Raw genomic sequence first — 17,448 nt, forward strand, 5'->3', positions numbered from 1 at the left:
CACCTGTGTAACAGGAAGACGGACGTGGTTATTAATGGATGAGGCGTTTGTAATGCACCTGCTGGTGCCATGCCAGCCCCAGCAGATAGATCAGCTTTCACGGGAGAGAATGGGACGGTGTTTTGTTGTGCCACGCATGTGACGGTGCTATCTAGTGAAAAGAGCGTTGTTGCATTGTCTCCGCTGTGTGTGTGTGTGTGCGTATAATACAGGCCCACGACGTCTGTTTGCTTCTGCCTGTTTGAAAATGGCCCCGGTGTGTTTTGTGAGTGTGTAAATGGCTGTTGTTGTAGCCTACATGTCTGCAGCACACGTGCCCGTACGCGCGCGCGCGCGTGCTTAATGGTAAAATACGACGACGGTGTGTTCACGCATGCATGTATTTTTTATGACCTCCAGGCAATTTCGGGCTCCATCTGACCGGCGCTCCTCCTCGGGAGGAGGATTCCCGATTGCCCATTAACTGTGTTTTTTCCCGGCACCGGTTTGGCCCAAAGGTCCGCCTCGGGGGTCAACGTCGCCGTCGTCGACGCCATATCCACTTCCCCGGGAAACCGGCGGCCAGCGTGAACGAATGGCTGCAATGACTCAGACTCTATGGTTTTATAGCCACGCGATAAGGACATTAGCTGGGTCCACACTAGCGTTACAGGCTAGCTTGTGTGTGTGTGTGAGCCAATCCCGTTGGCTTGCTGGCCTCCTCCTCCTCCTCCTCCTCCTCCTCCTCCTCCTCCTCCTACCTGTTACTTGTTTTACCCAAACTAAATGACATCATGATGGCAGAGGAGATGAGTAATGGGCCCAAACCGGTTAAGAGGATTTGCTGGGGCCTGTGCTATCCACCGCCTATTACAATCATGTTGCGATGAAATGGATAGAAGTGCTAAGCGTGCACTTAGGTTTCCATACCCCCACCCCCCCCCTCCTCTCTCTCTAACGCGTTCTGTTTGTTTGCTCTGTCTGACGCTGCTTCTTCAAACTGTCGCTGAACGTGCACTTGTCAGTCGTTTTATTCGAGGGGATCTGAGGGCAAAACCACTTTACTAGCTGTCAAATAGAATCCCTGCTGTTGATCTTCGCTCTCTCTCACTTTTTTTTTTATCTCCCTCCCTCCTGTCCTCCCTCCCCCCCTCTCTCTCTCTATCTCTCTCTCCTCTTCCTCCCTCCCCCTCTCTCTCTCTCTCCTCTTCCTCCCTCCCTCCCCCTCTCTATCTCTCTATCTCTCCTCTTCCCCCCCCCTCTCTCTCTCTCCTCTTCCTCCCTCCCCCCCTCTCTCTATCTCTCTCTCTCTCCTCTTCCTCGCTCCCCCTCTCTCTCTATCTCTCTCTCTCTCCTCTTCCCCCCCCCCCTCTCTCTCTCTCTCTCCTCTTCCTCCCTCCCCCCCTCTATCTCTCTCTCTCTCTCCTCTTCCTCGCTCCCCCCGTCTCTCTCTATCTCTCTCTCCTCTTCCTCCCCCCCCCCTCTCTATCTCTCTCTCTCCTGTTCCTCCCTCGTTCCCTCCCTGGCGCTCCTCCAGGTTGTCTGCTGCAGTCAGCGTGGAGGAGCTGGAGAGTTCAAACACTGCAGCCTTCAGCAGCACATGAAACAGAGCGCTCCTTGGAACCTTCGAGAAGAAGAACAGAAGTGTGGCGCTACAGGGCGCTCTCTCTCTCGCTGAGGGTGATTTCATCCCCTCGGTCGCTGTTTTTTTCGGTCACTAACCCCCCCCCCCCCCCTTCCTCCTCCTCCTCTTCCTCGTTAGATGTGCCTTTGTCTTTCACAGGTGTCAGGGGTTAGCTTGTCGCTGTGCAGTTCCACCCTCTCTCCCAGAAGTTTCCCTCCTCCCCAGATTCTCCACGACGTACAGTAGCATTGTGACAACATTATCTCGGTTTCCTCTGTCAATCAGTCCTCTCCAGAAATGGAGAGACACTGCGGTTATGCAGAGATTGCGTGTGTGAGTGTGTGTGTGTGTGTGTGTGCGTGTGCGTGTGAGTGTGTGCGTGTGCATGTAGCCACCCACAATAAGGAAGTGTGCAGAGTGTCTAGCAGCGGCCTGTCCTTGACCCTGGCTGTGGTGTGTGTGGGCCAGGTCTGTCTCTGCAGTGGCAGGGACCTGAAGGGAGGGCTGCCTGCCAGGTCTGTCTCTGCAGTGGCAGGGACCTGAAGGGAGGGCTGCCTGCCTGGTCTGTCTCTGCAGTGGCAGGGACCTGAAGGGAGGGCTGCCTGCCTGGTCTGTCTCTGCAGTGGCAGGGACCTGAAGGGAGGGCTGCCTGCCTGGTCTGTCTCTGCAGTGGCAGGGACCTGAAGGGAGGGCTGCCTGCCTGGTCTGTCTCTGCAGTGGCAGGGACCTGAAGGGAGGGCTGCCTGCCTGGCTCTGCTCCCCTCTCTCCTCTCCTCTCTGATGATCTCATCCTGCAGGGGGCAGCTTCGCCGCATGCTGCGGCCACTTCACCGCATGCTGCGGGCGGCCACTTCTACATGAAGGCTGCAGAGCAGGTGTCTGGCCGCGACTGCGTGTGTGTGTGTGTGTGTGTGTGTGGGGCTGTAAAGGGCGCTGTGCTGCTGCTTAAAACCTACTCACAAACAAAAGTGATTGATCTGTCTTGTGTGTGGAAGACTCAGCGATGACACCCAGTGGCTAGAGAGGAAACTGCAGAAAGCTGGCAAAACAGTAGAGCTGAAATGATGTAATATAGAAGAAGAAGAAGATTAGTTGACAGATATATCAGTTTGTCGATATTGGTCTTTTATTATCAATTGGATATTGGCAAGTCACAAATCCTCTGCCCACCTCCCATATCAAGGATATGATGCAGTTTATGTATTTGATCAAATAACTGATCTGGTTGTCTTTTAACCTATGCAACATTTTGATTATGTATGCTTGGATTTTTTTAAACGTTATTATTATTATTACTACTAAGTAGTAGTATCCTATGTTGAAATTAATTTCTGATATTTTATCTGCAAATAAGAACAATCTGGGGGAATCTCACAACACACTAGTTTTGTCAAAGTCAAAGATAATGAATATAGGCACAAATATGATAGACTATAGTTAGCTTCCCCAAAAAAGTGATCCTCTTCTTCTCTCATCTCCCCTCTCTCCAGAGAGGTCAGAGGTCAGGCTCAGCTACAGAACAGGGTAGGGATTCAACGTCTTGCTCAAGGACACTTCAGCAGGACGGATGATTGACCTCCAGTTCATGCACCATCTCCTTGACCACTACTAGTCCCCTGTATTGTGTCAATTCTACATTGTTTGGGCCTTTAAATCAGATCAGCACAGCACAGTGTTGTTGAAGTGGCACTTTTAATCATATACATTTTAATAATATACAGTATATTTACACATAGTACATGGAGCATCACCTCGCTGTGTCAGTAAACCAGGGACACATATAGCAATGAGCTTACAAAACGAGATAACCACTATTTGGAAGGGGGAAAATTGACATGCTGGCAAACTGACACTGTGAAGCACAGTTAGAGTGAACAAAATAACACTTTTATAGCTTGGATCCTTTGAAATTAACAGCGCTAAATTATGAACTTCCCCCCCAAATATGGATACATGGCAATTTGGACTAGGACACTTCAATTATACTGTGATAACACACATTTAGTACTTTAATTCAAATTGAGACTGTACGCCTGAGGCAAGGTAATCTGGAAAATGATCATGGTGCAATCAAGGAGCCTGTTGGCCTGGTGTCAGCTGGAAGCGGAGGACCACTGCAGTGGTTCTCGTTTCATCAACATCTCCAGCCAATGGGCTGTTGATTTTGTGCTGGGTCAGACACGGAGCGGACTGTAAACTGTTGTCCAGGCGGAAAAAACTTGCAGCCCAAACTTGGCAGCGCCATCGCTCAGCATTAGAGGAATGGAGATAATTGACTTTAAAAGTCACTCGGGTTTAATTACTTGTTGGTTACAGTATAAATAAGAGTCGTTCATCTTGTCATTATAAAAACATGACTTGGTTCTCAAAACGCGCAAGTGCATTTGTGTTGGTGTGCGTGTGTGGGTCCCATTGTGTGTAGAGGCTCGGTATGGGTCGCGTAAGGCCACGTTTCTCAAATGGGGGTACGCGTCGCTCTAGGGGTACGTGGAGGTACTACAGTGGGTACTTGAGAGAAAGGGGGAAATGGAAGAATGTAAGAATAAATTATGAAAATGAATCAAATGTTAAAATGAATCTGCTCAGGAGGCGCTAATTCCAACTCGTTGACTCCATTTCTTATTTGTATTGTGGATTCATTCATTGCATCATATGCTATGGTTAGGGTCTCTTGCCGTTTTCGCGGCGGCTTTAGCTCAGGAGGTAGAGCGGGTCGGCCAATGACGCAAGGGTTGGCGGTTCGATCCCCGCTCCCTCCCAGCTGCTGTCGCTGTGTCCTTGGGCAAGACACTTAACCCTCCTTGCTCCCGATGGTGTGTAGGCACCCTGCGTGGCAGCCTGCCGCCATCGGTGTATGAATGGGTGAATGTAGACTATCTACTGATTGTAAAGCGCTTTGGATAAAAGCGCTATATAAATGCAGGCCATTTACCATTTACCATTTACCAAAATGTTGCAGGCAGGTAAAGGGGGTACTTGGATTCATACATCATCGAAAGGGAGTACTGAAATCAAAAAAGTTTGACAACCACTAAGGTATCGACCAAAATATCCCAGTACCAAGTAGTATCAAAACTTAGTTTGATCCTTTTTTTTATTATTATCTTTTTTCCGATTCCCCCACATTTTTCTCCCCAATTGTACTTGGCCAATTCCCCCTGCTGCCCCACCCCCTCCGCCGATCCGGGGAGAGCCGTAGACACGCACATGCTTCCCCCCGATACATGTGCAGTAGCCAGGCGCTTCTTTTCACCCGACAGCGGGGAGCTTCACCGGCAGGACGTAGCACGTTGGGAGGATCACGCTATTCCCACCAGTTCCCTTCCGCTCCGAACAGGTGCCCCCCTGACTGACCAGAGGAGGCGTGTGTGTGTGTGTGTGGTTTGAGCATGTGTTATTGTACATTGTTATTGTATTGTAGGTGTCTCTTGGGTATCACGTTGTCTATGACCCGCGGGCTGCAGTGGCGAGCGTACAGGACGGCCTGGTCGTTGTAGTTGAAGGGCGGCGGGTTGTACTGGGCCATGTACTCCGGCAACAAGTGGGGGAGCCTGGAAGCAAATGCACAAACCAATCAGAATGCAGGAATACACGAATAAACCAATCAGAATACAGCATGTATACACAGCGATGTGTGTGGTCTTGCACTGTATGAGAAATTGATGTCCTTGTACCAGGTTTATAGCACGCACTGTAAACCTGTAAATTGTTGAGTATCTCTCCACCACTGCCACCAATTAAATCCCTGTATATTTATTGTACCTTGCAGTGATTCTCATTCTGACTGATGAGTGATATATCATTTATAATGCTATATAGACAATCTTCGCAATTGATTAAATGAGAGATGCTGCATGGATGGGACTCAGTGTGTCTCATTAATGAATAGTCATGCAGGCGTAGATATTATAGCGTTGAAAGACACTGAACTCCGAGGCTAAAAGCTGGTTGACAAAATGAAACACAAACACCAAATGCCTCTCCAGATTTGCGTTTTTTATCTGATTTGCGGTTCAGATGTTTCGGATTGTGTATGATTAGGGTTGTTCTCCGCACAAATATTTGTGCATCTTCTCTCATTAATGAGGCACCACCTGTCCAATCTGGTACACGGTGAATTATTCTGTACATAAATGACCCCCCCCCCCCCCCCCCGCCACACACACACACACACACACACACACACACACACACACACACACACACACACACACACACACACACACACACACACACACACACACACACACACACACACACACACATAAAAAAACATATTCTTGGCAACGACTCTCGGAAAAATTGCCCATTGACTGCACGTTACCTTTAACAATGGCTCTTCTATCATATCTCGAACATCTGGGACATTAAGTACGCAGGCATTAAGCGGAATATTATACCGCATTATCCGAATAATGTCCCTCAGCTGTTTTGTCCAGAGACAACAGCAGAACCTCTTCCCTGACAATGCTTTAACTCCATCTAATCTAACTACCTAATCCGACCACAATCCTGGCACAGACCCGGGCCATTATAGAGAGGCAAAGTGAACGTCTACTTCCTGCTTCAGCACTGTACCAGAGATTTTCATCCGCCATTTATTTTCCCATAGAATATTTCGTAAAATCCTTATAAAAATTGTTTTACTTGTTCAAACCAAATGGTTCAGCTATATTTACGAAACAGGAGAGACCATAGAACATTTCACTCGGACCAAAACAAAAAAAAAACATCGAAAAAATATTTTCTTTAAATCCGCAATTTCTTTACGTTTTGGTCCGAGTTAAATGTTATGCGGTCTCTCCTGTTTCTAAATATATCTGAACCGTTTGGTTTGACCAAGTAAAACTATTTTTATAAGCATTTTACGAAATGTCTATGGGAAAATAAATGGCGGATGAAAATCTCTGGTACAGTGCTGAAGCAGGAAGTGACATTCCACTTTGGCTCTCTATATCCATAGGGTTTAGTTTGCAGAGAGGGCAGCGAAAGCAGGCCAGACCTCGGGGGGTGTGGGGGGGGAAGGGGTGTGTGTGTGCGTGTGTGTGTGTGTGTGTGTGTGTGTGTGTAAGTGTGTGCGTGTGAGAGTGTGTGTGTGTGTGTGGGGGGGGGGGGGGGGGGTTATGTGTCTCCATGGCTCGCTAACACCTGGCCCAGATGCCGTACATCTGCACAAACATGCCGGGTCCAAGGACACATTTAATGCAATGTGTTTGTGAATGCATAAACTTAGTGCGCAGCGTGCGGTGTGCACGCACGCATGCACGGACGCATGCTGCGCACACGTAAAGCACGCACGCACGCACATACAGCACCAGATGTACTCCGCAGGACCAAATGGGGATTTTCATTCAACGTGGTGCGTTCTACTTCGTATGAAAATCCCAAAGTGAAGTTGTCTGCGTGTGTTGAGTGAATGTGATTCGATAGCTTCCACTTATAATTCTATGATTTTTTATGTTGATTAGAACTCCCCAATCTGTGCCGTCTGAATCTGAGAAGAAAATCAACTCTTGCAATAAGGATTTTTTTTTTATCTACTCCTGGATTATGCTTGTACTATTTTTGGTTGACTCATTACTGATGGATGTGCTATCTTGGTTTTACTGTGTGTTCTGTCTGCACATATTCCTCAGCGATACCAATACAGTTTCATAACTCACACCAAAGCTGTTAGTAGGTAGTGATTCTGTTTAATATAGTAAGAGAGTGGGCAGTTCCACCCTCCGACTGAGGAGCTAAATACAAGGAAGACAGTGCTGCTGTAACAGCAGAATAGAGGATTGGAGTTAAACCCATGCAGTCACTGTAGAGCACTCTCTCTAGGCAGGCTGTGTGTGTGTGTGTGTGTGTGTGTGTGTGTGTGTGTGTGTGTGTGTGTGTGTGCACAATCGCCCGTGTGCGTGCGTGCAATATTCTGGTCATCCTCTGCAGCAATACAGTGTGTGTGTGTGTGTGCGCGTGCGTGCAATATTCTGGTCATCCTCTGCAGCAATACAGTGTGTGAGTGTGTGCGTGCGTGCGTGCAATATTCTGGTCATCCTCTGCAGCAATACAGTGTGTGTTGGCAGAGGTATCTTTATTAAAGTTCGAGCGATGAGGTTAAGGAGCTGCTTTAACCCACTTAAAAGAATTCCATTAGTCTTGTTGTCAAGAGTTTTAGTGTCCCATGATGTCTCTACTCTGATGCTGTTCCAGAGGCTTTTCCACCGTGCTGCTGCGAGCGTATAATCCCAGGAGGGGGAGGGGGGGGGGGCTAAATACTTATAAATTATAATAAATTTTTTGACATGAAAATGGTCCAATTTAAATATCCAGCATAGCAGCAAAAATATCCACCATCAGCAATTTCGATCCAAAAATATCACCATCGGTCATGTGGGTCAAACCCTAATCCTCTTAATCCTCATCCTACTCGAGTCCTTCACGCTGAACCTGTGACATGTGAGAACCTCATCATTGTCATATCTGGAATGCAAATAAAGTGGTTAAGGAGTGTCCCTCCATCGATGCTGCTTACTCCGCAGTGACGGTCTTCTTGCCATGCTATTTACTCTCCAGTGTCTTCTTTTTATTTTTCAATATTTCATTTAAATTTTTTCAAAACAATGCACAAACAAGACAAACGAACACGCTCAGACACAAGAAAACAGTGACGGCGTTCTTGCCATGCGACTTACTCTCCGGTGACGGTCTTCTTGCGGGCGCACCAGCAGCAGACCAGCACAGCCAGGATGAGCAGCAGCAGCAGCGCGGGGATGCCGATGCCCAGCACCAGGCCCAGGATCAGGCGCTTCCTGTCTGCCATGGACATGCTTCCCACCACCCCCGTACGGTTCACGTGCACCAGGTCTGGACACACACAGGATCGAGTCCGGTCAAAGTCATCATAAGTGTGTCTCATGGCCAAAGCTTGATTTTGATGATGGGGAAGGGGGGGGGGGGGGTTTGTTTAACGCAATGCTCAGATTCTTTACCCAACATGCAGCGCTGGGATTCGTTCACATCGGACGTGTTGCAGATACACCTGTGGCCTCCGTAGGTGTTCAGGCAGGTGGCCTGGTCCACACACTCAACCTCCTTGGTCTCACACTCATCCACGTCTGTAGTAGGTGTGGACAGTCCACACAGAGTGGGAGAGAGACAGAGGCAGGTCTTACCATCGCTTCTCAACGAAACACACACACACACACACACACACACACACATACACACACACACACACACACACACACACACACTACATATTTTATACCATAATTCCACAACATCGAAGTGCGAAACCATTTTCAGTGTACATAAATTGTGTCGCCCTAAACCAGCCATTATGCGGCCCGGGGGCCAGAACCGGCCCTCATGATGGTTCTGCCTGGTTCCCTACCCTAAACTCATCATTACATTACAGTCATTGCATTAGAATGAGTTCATAACTAGTATCATTCTGCTTTTGTTCTCCATGCTTGGAAAATTGCAAAATAAAATATTGGAGAAAAACAAAAAAATATAATAATAATGGAACTACTGTATGCTTTCCAATAAATGTTATGATGATGAATCACTTTTCAAAATGGTGTCACAAAATGTTTTACAGTGATGAATTATAACAAGCAGCTTAAATGAACAAAAGTCAAACAAACGCCATAAGCTATGGTGGCTATGATTGTTTTATGATGGCTGGTACCTAACGCAATATATTACACCAAAAATAACTTGTACAGTATATTGCTGCTGTTGGATGATTTGGTTTCCTGATTGTATTTTTGAAAATGCTACGGTGTGTTTTGCATGGATTCGCATGGACTTGCTCAGCCAACTGGATCATGTAAACCTTCATTTCAATTAAAAACCCGCAGGCTCATACCTCCGACATCCACGGTGCCGATGGTGTAGAAGTCGCTGACTCTGGTCAGGTAGTCTTTGATGTACCAGTCGGGCGTATCACTGGACACAGAGATGCGGTACTCCTGCAGACCCGGGCTGGAGCCCGGGCCCGGATCCTTTGCACGGATGTCTAAGAATTTGTTCTTGAAAGCCACGTGCAGAATATCGTTCAGCTGAAGGAATACAGAGTCCGATGTCATTATGCAGTCATTATTACTCACTCACTGATCATTGAAATACATGCGTGTTTGGATATGAACGCACACACACACACTTGCATGCACTCATGTGACTTGGCCTTATAAAAATGTATTAAAATTTCAAAATTAATGAATTTAGAAAGAGAAAGTAAACTTTCATTTCTGCCATTTTAAATTGAGGGTAGATCAGTGCCTGTGTGATCTCACAGGAAAATGACGACTAACAAACTAGAAGCTGATCAACATGATTCAATGCTTTTCTAGAGGGGGTGATAAAAGTAAAAACTTATTTTTTGATTATAACTGTAAATGTATTATTAAAATTGAAACAGTAAGTTGTTACACTACTTATTACTGGGGAAATGTATATTACGGTTACCACCCAACACTGGCATGCTTTCCTCATAATGCACTAATATCACACAAGTGACACACACATACACACGCGCGCACACACGCACACACACACACACACACACACACACACACACACACGCGCGCGGGTGCGCGCACACACACACACACACACACACACACACACACACACACACACACACACACACACACACACACACACACACACACACACACACACACACACACACACACACACCTGTTCAAGTCCCTTCTCTCTGGATACGTCATGCTTCCAGCCCATGGAGACGTAAAATACATTTTCCCCTGTAGACACAAAACAACAGTAGCAGTGATGTGACGACCTCCTCTTACCATATATGGGCATGTTCACTATGGTAACACGTGAAGAAACAGAGGAAACCACGTGGGGGACCCTTACCTGGAGGATTGGCGGACCCACCTGTAGAGAAACACATCGTTCAGAACGGCACCAAAATACATTTCTGATGGACATTCTACATTCTGATATACAGCACATTTTCATGAATGCATTAAATAGCACTGCGGTCAGAGTTTAGACTACAGTCATTGTAGACGTCTGACCTGCACTAAAAAGCACAATCAGCAATTCACTAGAACGTGTGAAGCAGAAATGTATGGATGAGAGAATCAATAACATGACCGCATGTGTAAGTGTGCAAAATACCAGCAGTAAAACAACTATTCACTACCATCGCACTTTATTCACTATTATTTGGACTTGTATCCTGGCTAGATGTAGGAGTGTGTACGTACCGCAGCCATCGGGCTCCTCGACGGGAAGGTATCTACAGGTGCACGTGTAAGAGCCTGGGGTGTTCTCACACTTAAAGGTGGCAGTGCAGTTTCTGGGGTCCCGACACTCATCTATATCTACAACACAGACACAGACACAGAGCTAACAGCTGGACGCTTCAGGTGTTGTGAAGATGTAGGCCAAGGTGATGGTAGTTCTTAAAGGAACAGCTCACCCTAAAATCCAAAATAGATATTTTTCCTCTCACCTGTAGTGCAATTTATCCATCGATATCGCCTTGTGTTAGTTGCCTGAGTTTTGGAGATATCGGCCGCAGAGTTTCTGCCTTCTCTCCAATACAATGGAACTGGATGGCACTCGGCTTGTGGTGCTCACAGTGACAAAGAAATGCATTTGATAAACTCAACAGCAAATGTCTCTTTCCAGAAATCATGACCCCGTTACTCAAGATAATCCACAGACCTCGTTATGAGCAGTTTCATGGAGGAACTATTTTATTTTGACCGAAGTACAGCCACTAGCTGCTAGCTAGTTCCTACATGAGGCTGCAAAAGAAAATAGTTCCTACATGAAACTGCTCACAACAAAGTCTGTGCATTATCTTGAGTAACTGGGTCATGATTTCTGGAAAGAGACAATGCTGTTGAGTTTTTCAAATGTATTTTGTTGGTGCTTCGGGCACCACAAGCCGAGTGCCATCCAGTTCCATTGTATTCAAGAGAAGGCAGACATCTCTGCGGCCGCCGGCCGATATCTCCAAAACTCAGGCAACTATCCCAAAATTATACAGATGGATAAATAGCACTACAGGTGAGAGGGAATATATGTATTTTGGATTTTAGGGTGAGCTGTTCCTTTAATATTGATCGGACGGGTGTTCAGTACCTGTGCAGTTTTTCCCGTCTCCAGAGAAGCCAGGCTTGCACTTGCAGGTGTAGTTGTAGCCGGTGCTGCTGCAGTCGGCCATGTGGTGGCAGGGGAAGGGGAAGGGAGGCAGGCAGAGGTCTGAGAAGGTGACAAGAGAGAGAGAGGCACGGCTAGCATGATGACAAGGGCCAGACTCAATAGAGAGGCAAAGTGAACGTCTCTTCCTGCTTCAGCACTGTACCAGAGATTTTCTTCCACAATTTATTTTCCCATAGACATTTTGTAAAATGCTTATAAAAAGAGTTTTACTTGGTAAAACCAAACGGTTCAGCTATATTTAGAATCGGGAGAGGCCATAGAACATTTCACTCGGACGAAAACTAAAAAAAACATTAAAAAAATATTTTCTTTAAAACCGTTTTTTTTATTTTTTTTACGTTTTGGTCCGAGGGGAAATGTTACGCGATCTCTCCTGTTTCTAAATATAGCGGAAGCGTTTGGTTTGAAGAAGTAAAACGCAGAATGAACTTGCGTCGGCCTGATACTGGTCGACGTTTTGGCTGAAAGGAGCAGAGCTTTTTGCACACTTAAAAACGACAGGTGCGTTACGGAGAAGAGCAAGTCCCGACACACGTGAAAAAGAGGACTCCCGCACACTGCTCACTCACAAACGTGCGCACCGAAACGTTATTCCTCTTATTATTAAAACATTTCAATTGCAAGTGATCAGACGGACAGTGTGGCGGGATCGCTTGTTTGACATGTTTTGCTGACCCTGTAAGATGATTATTGAATTTTCTCCTCCTCTTTGCCATTCAAGTTGACCAGGTAGCTAATGTGCGCTCACTCTGAACAGCTGTGCCCCTTTGACTCTGACCACTGACACCAATTTGTGCACTTCAGAGCTCAGCCTCCAACAAAATGTATGTACAACTTAAAAACTCCAACACCGCCCCCTGGTGAAATGTACACAAATCGAGGGGATATATTTCATTCCCGTTTAATATCTCGATCGAGGATGCTCTGAAAAACGAATGATCTGAAGGCCGCTGACCGTTCTCAAAGCACTTGTACCCCTCGTTTGGACCCTGGTAGACGGTAGTGTGAGGACACTCTCCACAGGAGAAGTCCTCTGGGTGTGGCCGGGACAGGCACGCCACCCCTGGGAAACAGGGCTTCCCTCCACAGACGTCTGTGACGTTCCCACAGAACTTCCCACTGAAGCCCTTTGGGCACAGGCACGCCACCACCTGGCAGCAAGAGAGAATGCAAGGAAAGAATGACACACGTAAAAAATGAAATCTGATTCCCCCTCTTTCTCCCCAATTGTACTTGGCCAATTTCCCCCCCCCTACTGCACCGGTCGCTGCTCCACCCTCTGCGGATCTGGGGAGAGGCGTAGACTAGCACCACGCCTCCTCCGACACATGCTCATGTTGCCAGCTGCTTCATTTCACCTGACAGCGGGGAGCTTCACTGGCAGGACGTAGCACGTGGGAGGATCACGTTATTCCCACCGGTTCCCGAACAGGCGCTAGTGCAGTGACCAGGACACATACCCCCCAATCCGGCTTCCCTAGCCTGGGTAAACCCAGCCTCCACGTGAAGGCTGGGTTCACCCAGGCTACGGCTTCCCACCCGCAGACACAGCCAATCGTGCCTGTATGGACGCCCGACCAAGCCGGAGGTAACACGGGGGGGGGGGCGCGATCCTGCGACTCTTGTGTTTGTATGCAGGGAATCTACTACCGCTACACTACCCAACATACATTTAACACATTTTGTAATGGCATTTAGGCTCCTTTGCACGACTCCTTATACTTGATACTTGTAGTTTTTGGTGATGTTACAAAATCAAGTTTTTTCCTCCCACTGTTGCAATTATTATTGTGATTGCTTATTATTAGAAGTCACGTTGGATTAGAACAGACGTACCTGGAACTTTCCGTGCAGGTGGTTTTCGATGACGCTGTCGTATTGGCAGGTGCCTCCGTTCAGGCAGCTGCACACCTGGAGGATGGGCGTGAGCCGGGAGCTGTGGTGCTCGTCGCGCACCTGGATGGTCAGCTGGATGGGCTTTGTGCTGAGAGGCGTCCAGGTCAGGTCACCATCACCTAGAGGACCATGATGACCTCAGTAAATTATGGATGAATGGAGCTCCTAATATGGGAGCTCTGTGGCCCATTGATACCTGATGCAGCATTTGTGTGTGTATCCCTTTAAAGGAACACTCCGCCCATTTTCAACCAGCTTTGTATCATTAGAACATCAGTAGTATATCAGAAAACTGTAAACTGTTTTGAAGTCTGTCATTTAATTTGACAGTTATTGAGAGTTGATTTGAGTTAATGAGTTATTAATTTGAGTTAGTATGGACCAGTGATGTCACTGGTCCACACTTTAACACTCAATAACTGTCAAATTAAAAGACAGACTTCAAAACAGTTTACATTTTTCTGATATACTACTGATGTTCTAATGATACAAAGCTGGTTGAAAATGGGCAGAGTGTTCCTTTAAGACCGCGAACCGCGGTTCGAGGTCTTAAAGGGATACACACACAAATGAGGGATATACACGCAAATGCTGCATCAGGTATCAATGGGTTAACTCAATATGTGTATAAGTCACGTTACCGTATGAGCAATGACTCATGTCTACCTTAGTGGCTGGGCATTTTATTTAATAATTATTGATTTAATAATTTAATCATCATTATTAATCATTTAATAATGCATTTTATTTGTACTGCCCTTTTCATTCAGTGAATCTCAAAGTGCTACAGACTTAAAAACTTAACATGAAAAGGCCTTCCTGAATTGTTTTAAAAGAATCTGCGCTAAAGAATCTGCGCTGCCCCCCGGTGGTTAGGAAGACTGTGTACCGGGAGCCCAGAGGAGCAAGCCTTGGAATGACAGGGGGGGTCTACATCTACATCAAATGTATAGTCACTACTGTATGTAGGCTATATCAGGAATGAACAACAGTCTTTCACACTTGGCAAGTCTTGTATTGTGTGTGCTGGGGTGTGTGTGTGTGTGCGTGTGCGTGTCTGTGCGTGCGTGCGTGTGCGTGTGTGTGAGTGTGTGTGCGTGTGTGTGTGTGTGTGTGTGTGTGTGTGTGCGTGTGTGTGTGTGTGTGTGTGTGTCATCCATCCTCTGACTCAGCTCTCATATGTCCCATCTGCAGAGAGACTGGCACCAGCAGCAGCCTCACCATCCCACTAATTGAGCATAGCGTTAGTTCTGGCAGGCCACAAAGTCAAGCTCAGCTCACAAACCCCGCCCACATCACAAACCCCGCCCACCTCAGCATGGCTCAGCTGATTTCCTTCTGGGCCTTCATTTGGCAAATCGCATACCTTTATTTAAAGCTGCTTCATTTCTGCCTACGTCTTTCTGCTTCCTCTGCAAGCCATTTGTGTGTGTGTGTGTGTGTGTGTGTGTGTGTGTGTGTGTGTGTGTGTGTCTCACTGCTGATGGCGACCCCTTCAGGCCTGGGGTAGAACAGCGAGTAGGTGATAGGGTCGTCGTTAGGGTCCTCGGCGATGATTTGGACTTTGACAGTAGAGTTGACCTTACCACAGATCATGGTGGGCTCCGTCACTATGGGGGGCATGTTGCCTGCACAACAGAGAGGAGGACACATGTCACATGATCAAGGGTACATCAGATCAGAACCCAGGGTGGGCTCAATTCACTTTCAGCTGAGTCGACTCAGTCGGGTGTATGAACTTAAATGTGTACTTTCTTCACAATTAAAATCTTTACAAGAAATCACCCTATAGAGACAGTCCGCATGTCTGGGAACGCCCACAAAATGTTAAACGGCTGGCGCGCGAGTGGGGTAAAACCGCCCATATATCTCATGGGCTGACTCCCCAAAAGACGGTGCTGCGGCTCTAAACTACAGGTTTGGGGGTTCTAGAGCAGAACACAAGACGTCTGCTCAGATGTGCGTTTACTGCGGTGGCTAAATTCCAACTTTGCTGAATGGATAGAAGGGGGGAATTTACCCCACCCTGACCACGCCCCCAGCCAGGCTGAGCCAGCTAACCCAGCGTCTATGACGAGACGTGGCCTCAACCTATTGAGAGGCAAAGTGAACGTCACTTCCTGCTTCAGCACTGTACCAGAGATTGTATCATATAGCTATAGCATATAGAGATAGCATCCATTCTTTTTCGTTCCTAGAATTCACAAAGAAATTGGACGTCGTGCATTTAAATTTAAAGCTCCATCTGACTGGAACAATTTGCCTACATCACTTAGATCTATCACATCTTTTCATTCCTTCAAGGCATCTCTCCTCACTTATCTTCAAACAACCTGCTCCTGCTTCTAATTATGTTTGAAATTTTGAAACAACTTGCTCATGATACTTCATGCATGTAATTTCACCTTATCTGGGTATGTGTACACTTACATTATCTATTCTCACTGTATATATTATGCTATCTTTGGGGACTAAGGGGTTGGGGAGTGGCTAGGCCTGGGAGTGCTTCTTATGTGTATGTACAGTATGAGTGTATTTGTATGTTGTTTGTTTTATGTAACACCTGTCTTCTTTCTGTATATTTGTGCTAAGGACCCCCTCGAAAACGAGATGGTTCATCTCAAGGGGTTTATCCTTCTAATAAATTTGAAATTTGAAATTTGAAATTTGAAATTGTCTTCCGCAATTTATTTTCCCATAGACATTTCGTAAAATGCTTATAAAAATAGTTGTACTAGGTCAAACCAAACAGTTCAGCTATATTTAGAATCGGGGGAGACCATACAACATTTCACTCAGACCAAAACTTTAAAAAACAACATTGGAAAAATATTTTCTTTAAACCCGCATTTTCTTTAACGTTTTGGTCCGAGTCAAATGTTATGCGATCTCTCCTGTTTCTAAATATATCTGAACCGTTTGGTTTGAACAAGTAAAACTATTTTTGTAAGCATTTTACGAAATGTCTATGAGAAAAGAAATGGCGGATGAAAATCTCTGGTACAGTGCTGAAGCAGGAAGTGACGTTCCACTTTGGCTCTCTATTTCTTTTCCTTGCATCTCTGGTCACAGGGAGAGTGTAAACGCACTAAAGGTCAGATCTTTCCACACCTGGATTTTTGGTTGATTGTCATTTATGGTTAAATAGTAATTTGAGCTTATTCTATTGTTGCACTCATCAAGTCATTCTGGATAACAATTAGCATTAGCTAACTGTCAAAAATGTAAACATCATTGGTAAATCAAGAATAGTGAGTTATGAACGATGATCATTTCACAATGATTTACGGGGCATAGCGTAAAACAAAAAATAAAATCAAGCATTAACTAAACAAATTACTCTTCGACAGTTCAGTATATTATGATTGTTTTCATTTATGAGTAACACATGCTGAACGCAAATCCTTAAAAAACAGTATTTTGCAGTTCAATGTGGTCAAATGAAAATAACACCGTCTCCAAATGCAAAAAGTTCTATCCAACAGAACGAATAACGTTTCGGTCCTAAGACCTTCTTCAGATTCTTCAATTCAATGTGGTTAAACGAAATGGCCGAGGCAGCTTACCATAGATCTCAGTCAGGCTGTAGAATTGTCTCTGGGCTTCCAGACTCTGCAAGCCCAGGCTGGAGACGCCAGACGCCACGGTGTCGTGGACACACTGCACGCTGTTCTGGCAGGTCTTCCTCAGCTTGGCCATCTCCTCAGGACTCACCCTGGACAGAAGGTCCTCGATGGAGCCAGAAACCA

The sequence above is a fragment of the Poromitra crassiceps genome, assembly GCF_964638095.1.
Source record: "Poromitra crassiceps genome assembly, chromosome: 22".
Lineage (NCBI taxonomy): Eukaryota > Metazoa > Chordata > Actinopteri > Beryciformes > Melamphaidae > Poromitra > Poromitra crassiceps.